This window comes from Nansenia antarctica (assembly GCF_963989245.1).
Source record: "Nansenia antarctica genome assembly, chromosome: 7".
Lineage (NCBI taxonomy): Eukaryota > Metazoa > Chordata > Actinopteri > Argentiniformes > Microstomatidae > Nansenia > Nansenia antarctica.
The window spans coordinates 42,454,986-42,465,034 of record NC_137677.1 but is presented as its reverse complement, the minus strand read 5'-3'; positions in this window follow the sequence as shown (position 1 = coordinate 42,465,034).

The following is a 10,049-nucleotide window of genomic DNA, read 5'->3' as shown; positions in this document are numbered from 1 at the left end:
CCCTACTCTTCTCCATCTACACCAAGTCTCTTGGCTCGGTAATCTCTTCACATGGGCTCTCCTACCACAGCTACGCAGACGACACTCAACTCTTCCTGTCCTTCCCCCCGTCTGATGTACACGTGGCAACCCGTATCTCAGCATGTCTCGCTGACATTTCAACTTGGATGGCTGACCACCATCTCAAGTTCAATCTTAACAAGACCGAGCTCCTCTTCATCCCCGGGAAAGCCTGCCCTCTCCAAGACTTCTCCATCACAGTGGAGAACTCTACTGTAACCCCCTCCCTGACAGCCAAGAACCTTGGAGTGATCCTGGATAACCGACTATCCTGTGCGGAGAACATCGCAGCAACGGCTCGCTCCTGCAGATTCCTCCTCTACAACATCAGAAGGATACGACCATTCCTTACCAGAGAGGCAGCGCAACTCTTGACCCAGGCACTGGTCATCTCCCGCCTGGATTACTGCAATGTACTCCTGGATGGGCTCCCCGCTTCAGCCATTAGACCTCTGCAGCTCATCCAGAATGCTGCTGCCCAGCTGGTATTCAACCTCCCCAAATACTCGCATGTCACCCCTCTCCTTCGCACCCTGCACTGGCTCCCGATAGCAGCTCGCATCAGATTCAAGACCCTGGTGCTTGCATACCAGGCAGCTAAAGGGACAGCCCCTGCCTACCTGAAGGAAATGGTAACCCCCCAAACCCCTGCCCGCTCACTCCGTTCCTCCACCTCGGCTGGCCGACTGGCTCCACCTCCTCTACACAGCAGTCGGGCTGCCCGATCACGTCTCTTCACAACACTGGCTCCCCGCTGGTGGAATGAGCTCCCCACGGCTGTCAGAACGGCAGAGTCACTACCCATCTTCCGTCGTAGACTGAAGACCCATCTCTTCAGGTTACATCTTAACTGCTCCTCCTGAGACATCTTCTGACCCTCACCACTACGTCTCCTAAAGACACCCGCTTTCCCCTCTACTGTGTCCCTAAGAACTTCTACTGCCCCCCTTGTACTGTTTCTCCAGTAATATAAAAAAAAAAAAAAAAAAGTAGAAGGCGATAATAGGGAGAAGGTTTTTCCTTCTATCAGTGGCCCCGGGCCCGAGCTAGAGTACTCTTCCTGCAACGAATAGTGGACTGCTGATTCACATGCTTAGTATTCAAATGTATTGATTGTAAGTCGCTTTGGAATAAGGCGTCTGCTAAATGCCAAAAATGTAAATGTAAATGATGATATTTCGCTTTTTTTCAAAGCAGGGTTGGGGATGGGGATTTTTTTTTTTATGGCTGATAGCTCAAGATCATTATTAGATGACACAAATAACACTATAATGAGGTCATACAATACACACTTATAACAAGTCTTAGAATGCCCTATGAATGCATTGTAACTGTATGCTTTATACTAAAGTGTTACCACAGCAGTTAATATACATAGCCCTCTCTAATCCCTGCTAGGGATTCCACACCAATTCTACATTCTAGTTCAACTGCATCATAGCTTGGAACTTCGCAAACTGAAACAAAGGCAGAAGTCATAGAATATGTTATCGTTGCAAAGTGAGTCCTAATTTCCATAACAGGACTTTGACTGTGATATTATGTTTCAGTGTGCTGTAGTGTGGACTTGTTGCTATGGCTACCTGGGTGCGAACCTCTCTCTGCAGTGAGGAAGAGTTGCGGACACCAGAGTGTTCCATCACACATTTCACACATCTCCACATTACCTCATGAATCAAAGGGGGATGAGAACATACAACAAAATAAATTAACAAAGTAGAATGCTGTTTGACACGGACAGAGAATAAAAAAGCTGTGAGGGGTCATTTGACCCCTGTGAGTAAACAGTAAGAAAAATGTTATATCTTTGCAACATTTCTAATTTCAGGACCCTCCTTTCATGACTTTCCCTAGATATGTGCGTTCTACCACCCAGTATCCTTACATTTTCAAAATCACATCAGGATAATATAAAGCTATTTTGCAGTTTTTCTGTGTAGGAAGCAGGCTAATTTACAAGGGGCCAACTAGTGGTCGTTGTGTGTAAATAGCAGCTTGAGCATTGTAAAGAAGTGGCTCTTTTAGTAGGTAAAAAAAACACAGCTGTTCTTTAATCTGTGTCATCCTACACAGGCCTGCTGTATAGGACCAGGAAGCAGAGTGCGATTCAATGCCAACACAAAGCCATGGAGTCAGAGATAACGTGAGACAACTGAAGACTGAATCCAATTTACAGATGGTCTGTGTATCGTAGGAATGTGGTAAAGAAATTCTTTGGTCTTTGTAGGAATAAAGTCACGAAGGGTAAAAACAGGGAACTAAATGTCTCAAATGAGAGGTCTAGAAAATAGGAACCGCAAACAAAATGGATTATCCTGACATGCTCTGGCATTCAAAAGATATATTTGAAAATACTGACTTTGTCTAAGTTGTCTTTGTCAAAACTCTGAGAACTGTCCTGTCTGCCCTGGTCTTTGGTGCTGTCCCGTTCTGTCCTTTCACGTCCCCTCCTGTCCTGCTGCATGTGTCAGGTTACTGTATGACTACCTGACATCAGTAACCAGTCAGTAACCAGTCACCATCAGGGGAGTCATACAGTAACCAGCCAGTAACCAGTCAGTAACCAGTCAGTAACCAGTCAATAACCAGTCACCTGTCACCAGTCACCAGTCAACCAGTCACCATCAGGGGAGTCGTACAGTAACCAGTCAGTAACCAGTCAGTAACCAGTCAGTCACCAGTCACCTCCTATCTGGAAGCTCGTACCTGGTCCTGGGGTCTTTGGCTGCAGTGCAGTCCCTCCCTGCCTGCGGGCGTGGCAGGCCGCCCATGGCGCTGCATCTGCTCCTCAGAGGCCGGGACGCCTGGTGCACAGCGGAGATGGAGTGTAGTGAGTCACCTGTCAGAAGAGCAGATTGTTAGAGGCCCCCATATAGCGCAGACAAGCACGTGGTCAGTGTTCAGCAGAAGTAGTATTCAGCTACTCTTGGAGGACAAAATGGGGGACAAAACTTGAAGAAAAGATAGCGTCTTCACTGTTAAAGCCAGCAGCTGATACTCTTCCATGACTCAGTCTGCTCCTCCATTCATGCACCTTGGTTGGTGGTTGGACTGTTGTACTGTTGGTTGTACCGACAGCAAACCTTTTCAAGTTTCAAGTTTATTGTTACGTAATAAAGTTTATTGTTACGTCAAGTGTAAGAGAGTCAAATTCTTTTTGTGGTTCCTGACATTGCATTGCAGCACAAGACATAAGGCAATACTAATTCAAGCATAATTCAAGATAAAAAAAACTGTGACAGTAGTACAGGACATAAGTGACAAAAAATACTAAGCATAATACAAGATAAAGGTGACAATAGTACAGGTAAGAGAGGATACACTAGTGGTGTCACTAGTGATAATAGATAGTTCCGTAGTAAAGTGGCTGTGAGCTTAAGGTTTCCATTGTCCGTATACATGGGGTGTGCTTGGGGATGATAGTCAATTGTCTACAGTGGGCTTGTTCATGAGCCTGATGGCCTGGGGGAAGTAGCTGTTGGTTAGCCTCTGAGTTTTGGCCCTGAGGCTCCGGAAGAGGCCTTGCCTCTTGGACACCATCGGTTCGAACAGGCTGTGGTTGGGGTGGCTGGAATCTTTGATGATGCGTTTGAGGGCAGTGCAGTTGCCCTGCCAGGCAGTGATGCACCCAGTCAGTATACTCTTGGTTGTGCCTCTGTAGAAGGCCTGCAGGGTCTTCGACTGCATGTCAAACTTCTTCAACCGCCTGAGAGGAAAGAGGCGCTGCTGTGCCATTTTCACCACCAGTTTGGTATGCACGTTCCAGATGAGGTCATCAGAGATATGGACTCTGACGAACTTCAAACTGTTGACCCTCTCTACGGCTGACCCGTTGATGGTGATTGGTTTGATGTTGTTGTTCTGGAAGTGGGCGTAGAAGCTATTCAGTTCACCCGGGAGAGAGCCAGCTACGTTAGCTGCACCGTTAGGTCTCCCTTTGAAGTCTGAAACTGTGTGCAGCCCTTTGCCACATGCTGTGTGAGTCATTGCTGCATAGCTGCGACTATCTTTTCACTTTATTCCAGTTTGGTCTGTCTTAATCGCTCTGCGGAGGTCATTGCGGGCTTTCTCATCATTAGTCATGTCGCCGGTTTTGAAGGCAGAGTCTCTCTCTCTCAGTGCAGCCCTTACTGCATTATGAATTCACGGCTTGTGATGAGGATCCATCTGTATAGGATATACTGTGGTGTATATATTTCTGTATAGGATATACAGTGGTGTATATATTTCTGTATAGGATATACTGTGGTGTATATATTTCTGTATAGGATATACTGTGGTGTATATATTTCTGTATAGGATATACTGTGGTGTATATATTTCTCTATAGGATATACTGTGGTGTTTATATTTCTGTATAGGATTTACTGTGGTGTATATATTTCTGTATAGGATATACTGTGGTGTATATATTTCTGTATAGGATATACTGTGGTGTTTATATTTCTGTATAGGATATACTGTGGTGTATATATTTCTGTATAGGATATACTGTGGTGTATATATTTCTCTATAGGATATACTGTGGTGTATATATTTCTGTATAGGATATACTGTGGTGTTTATATTTCTGTATAGGATATACTGTGGTGTATATATTTCTGTATAGGATATACTGTGGTGTATATATTTATGTATAGGATATACTGTGGTGTTTATATTTCTGTATAGGATATACTGTGGTGTTTATATTTCTGTATAGGATATACTGTGGTGTATATATTTCTGTATAGGATATACTGTGGTGTATATATTTCTGTATAGGATATACTGTGGTGTATATATTTCTGTATAGGATATACTGTGGTGTATATATTTCTGTATAGGATATACTGTGGTGTATATATTTCTCTATAGGATATACTGTGGTGTATATATTTCTGTATAGGATATACTGTGGTGTATATATTTCTGTATAGGATATACTGTGGTGTTTATATTTATCTATAGGATATACTGTGGTGTATATATTTATCTATAGGATATACTGTGGTGTTTATATTTCTGTATAGGATATACTGTGGTGTATATATTTCTGTATAGGATATACTGTGGTGTATATATTTCTGTATAGGATATACTGTGGTGTATATATTTCTGTATAGGATATACTGTGGTGTATATATTTCTCTATAGGATATACTGTGGTGTTTATATTTCTGTATAGGATATACTGTGGTGTATATATTTCTCTATAGGATATACTGTGGTGTATATATTTCTGTATAGGATATACTGTGGTGTATATATTTCTGTATAGGATATACTGTGGTGTTTATATTTATCTATAGGATATACTGTGGTGTATATATTTATCTATAGGATATACTGTGGTGTTTATATTTCTGTATAGGATATACTGTGGTGTATATATTTCTGTATAGGATATACTGTGGTGTATATATTTCTGTATAGGATATACTGTGGTGTATATATTTCTGTATAGGATATACTGTGGTGTTTATATTTCTGTATAGGATATACTGTGGTGTATATATTTCTGTATAGGATATACTGTGGTGTATATATTTCTGTATAGGATATACTGTGGTGTATATATTTCTGTATAGGATATACTGTGGTGTTTATATTTCTGTATAGGATATACTGTGGTGTATATATTTCTGTATAGGATATACTGTGGTGTTTATATTTCTGTATAGGATATACTGTGGTGTATATATTTCTGTATAGGATATACTGTGGTGTTTATATTTCTGTATAGGATATACTGTGGTGTTTATATTTCTGTATAGGATATACTGTGGTGTTTATATTTCTCTATAGGATATACTGTGGTGTATATATTTCTGTATAGGATATACTGTGTGTATATATTTCTGTATAGGATATACAGTGGTGTATATATTTCTGTATAGGATATACTGTGGTGTATATATTTCTGTATAGGATATACTGTGGTGTATATATTTCTGTATAGGATATACTGTGGTGTATATATTTCTCTATAGGATATACTGTGGTGTTTATATTTCTGTATAGGATTTACTGTGGTGTATATATTTCTGTATAGGATATACTGTGGTGTATATATTTCTGTATAGGATATACTGTGGTGTTTATATTTCTGTATAGGATATACTGTGGTGTATATATTTCTGTATAGGATATACTGTGGTGTATATATTTCTCTATAGGATATACTGTGGTGTATATATTTCTGTATAGGATATACTGTGGTGTTTATATTTCTGTATAGGATATACTGTGGTGTATATATTTCTGTATAGGATATACTGTGGTGTATATATTTATGTATAGGATATACTGTGGTGTTTATATTTCTGTATAGGATATACTGTGGTGTTTATATTTCTGTATAGGATATACTGTGGTGTATATATTTCTGTATAGGATATACTGTGGTGTATATATTTCTGTATAGGATATACTGTGGTGTATATATTTCTGTATAGGATATACTGTGGTGTATATATTTCTGTATAGGATATACTGTGGTGTATATATTTCTCTATAGGATATACTGTGGTGTATATATTTCTGTATAGGATATACTGTGGTGTATATATTTCTGTATAGGATATACTGTGGTGTTTATATTTATCTATAGGATATACTGTGGTGTATATATTTATCTATAGGATATACTGTGGTGTTTATATTTCTGTATAGGATATACTGTGGTGTATATATTTCTGTATAGGATATACTGTGGTGTATATATTTCTGTATAGGATATACTGTGGTGTATATATTTCTGTATAGGATATACTGTGGTGTATATATTTCTCTATAGGATATACTGTGGTGTTTATATTTCTGTATAGGATATACTGTGGTGTATATATTTCTCTATAGGATATACTGTGGTGTATATATTTCTGTATAGGATATACTGTGGTGTATATATTTCTGTATAGGATATACTGTGGTGTTTATATTTATCTATAGGATATACTGTGGTGTATATATTTATCTATAGGATATACTGTGGTGTTTATATTTCTGTATAGGATATACTGTGGTGTATATATTTCTGTATAGGATATACTGTGGTGTATATATTTCTGTATAGGATATACTGTGGTGTATATATTTCTGTATAGGATATACTGTGGTGTTTATATTTCTGTATAGGATATACTGTGGTGTATATATTTCTGTATAGGATATACTGTGGTGTATATATTTCTGTATAGGATATACTGTGGTGTATATATTTCTGTATAGGATATACTGTGGTGTTTATATTTCTGTATAGGATATACTGTGGTGTATATATTTCTGTATAGGATATACTGTGGTGTTTATATTTCTGTATAGGATATACTGTGGTGTATATATTTCTGTATAGGATATACTGTGGTGTTTATATTTCTGTATAGGATATACTGTGGTGTTTATATTTCTGTATAGGATATACTGTGGTGTTTATATTTCTCTATAGGATATACTGTGGTGTATATATTTCTGTATAGGATATACTGTGTGTATATATTTCTGTATAGGATATACTGTGGTGTTTATATTTCTGTATAGGATATACTGTGGTGTATATATTTCTGTATAGGATATACTGTGGTGTTTATATTTCTCTATAGGATATACTGTGGTGTATATATCTCTGTATAGGATATACTGTGGTGTTTATATTTCTCTATAGGATATACTGTGGTGTATATATCTCTGTATAGGATATACTGTGGTGTATATATTTCTGTATAGGATATACTGTGGTGTTTATATTTCTCTATAGGATATACTGTGGTGTATATATTTCTGTATAGGATATACTGTGGTGTATATATCTCTGTATAGGATATACTGTGGTGTATATATTTCTGTATAGGATATACTGTGGTGTATATATTTCTGTATAGGATATACTGTGGTGTATATATTTCTGTATAGGATATACTGTGGTGTTTATATTTCTCTATAGGATATACTGTGGTGTATATATCTCTGTATAGGATATACTGTGGTGTATATATTTCTCTATAGGATATACTGTGGTGTATATATTTCTGTATAGGATATACTGTGGTGTATATATCTCTGTATAGGATATACTGTGGTGTATATATTTCTGTATAGGATATACTGTGGTGTTTATATTTCTCTATAGGATATACTGTGGTGTATATATTTCTGTATAGGATATACTGTGGTGTATATATCTCTGTATAGGATATACTGTGGTGTATATATTTCTGTATAGGATATACTGTGGTGTTTATATTTCTCTATAGGATATACTGTGGTGTATATATCTCTGTATAGGATATACTGTGGTGTATATATCTCTGTATAGGATATACTGTGGTGTATATATTTCTGTATAGGATATACTGTGGTGTATATATTTCTGTATAGGATATACTGTGGTGTATATATCTCTCTATAGGATATACTGTGGTGTATATATCTCTCTATAGGATATACTGTGGTGTATATATCTCTGTATAGGATATACTGTGGTGTATATATTTCTGTATAGGATATACTGTGGTGTATATATTTCTGTATAGGATATACTGTGGTGTATATATCTCTCTATAGGATATACTGTGGTGTATATATCTCTCTATAGGATATACTGTGGTGTATATATTTCTGTATAGGATATACTGTGGTGTATATATTTCTGTATAGGATATACTGTGGTGTATATATCTCTCTATAGGATATACTGTGGTGTATATATCTCTCTATAGGATATACTGTGGTGTATATATTTCTGTATAGGATATACTGTGGTGTATATATCTCTGTATAGGATATACTGTGGTGTATATATTTCTCTATAGGATATACTGGGGTGTATATATTTCCCACCACTGCTCAGCACAATCCCTTGTTTAAGACTGAGACTGAAGCAGGAGAAGTTTAGATTGGATCTTTATGGTGGAACGGTCTAAATATGAACTTATATACCTTATATATTACACTTGAGTTACACTTGAAAGGATTTTTGTTATGTGCACACTACCAAACCATTACAGTCTCTATAATTGATTTGCTCAGAACTGGAACTATTTTTCCTAGAAATCGATAATAATAGACTTCAAAGACTCACACGCAGCGTTTTGTTTTGGTTTCACCAGCCAAGCTCTCCTCTTGCTGGGAGGGCACTCAGCGGTGGAGTGTTTGAGACGATGAAATTGCATATTATTGCAAAACACTGTTTGCATTTTCAATAAAACCATGTGCCAGATTCTCTAGTATATAGCTGCTATTAAATTCGGTTTGAGGTTTCTCTGTGATTTTGGCATGTCATTTCAACATTGCTAACTTAAACGCTGTTAGAATCCTGTCTATTGGATTTGTTTTGATTTGATTTGGATTACAAGAAATCATCATAAAAACATATAACAAAGGAGAATAACATCAACATACATAACAACAAATAACACAAAATAAAAGTAAATAAGAACAAAATAAAAGTCATCAGTGCTCACGGCCTCAGTTTTTGGCGAGCATCACAAAACATGACAAAAAAGAACCATCCACAGATTCTACACACAACAATAAATAACAAAAATAGACTCAGTTGTGCTCAGTTAGGAGTACTAGTGGTAACTACACAAATCTAGTGCATATGATGTGTTGTTTCACTTATTATTATTTTTACTGATTTTATTCTAGGTTACTATTGGAGCTGCTCACCGTAGCAAAGTGAAGAACAGAGAACCGGAGGAGCTCACTGGCCTGTGAGGACAACTCAGGGTAAGGTGATTTTCACCTAAACATAAGCTGAACCTAAACATAAGCTGAACCATCCCTTTAATTCAGAAATATTTTTGGCCAGACATACTATTAGAAAAATAATGAATTATTGTCATCTTGGAAAAGCTAATAATTTCCTCCCACTAGCAATTATTAGATATGGACGTCATTTATCTACTAAAGCATCTCTGGAGAGTTATATATATATATATAACCAAATATATTAACAGATCCATTACTGTAATTACGAGAGAGAGACAGAGAGAGTGATAGAGAGA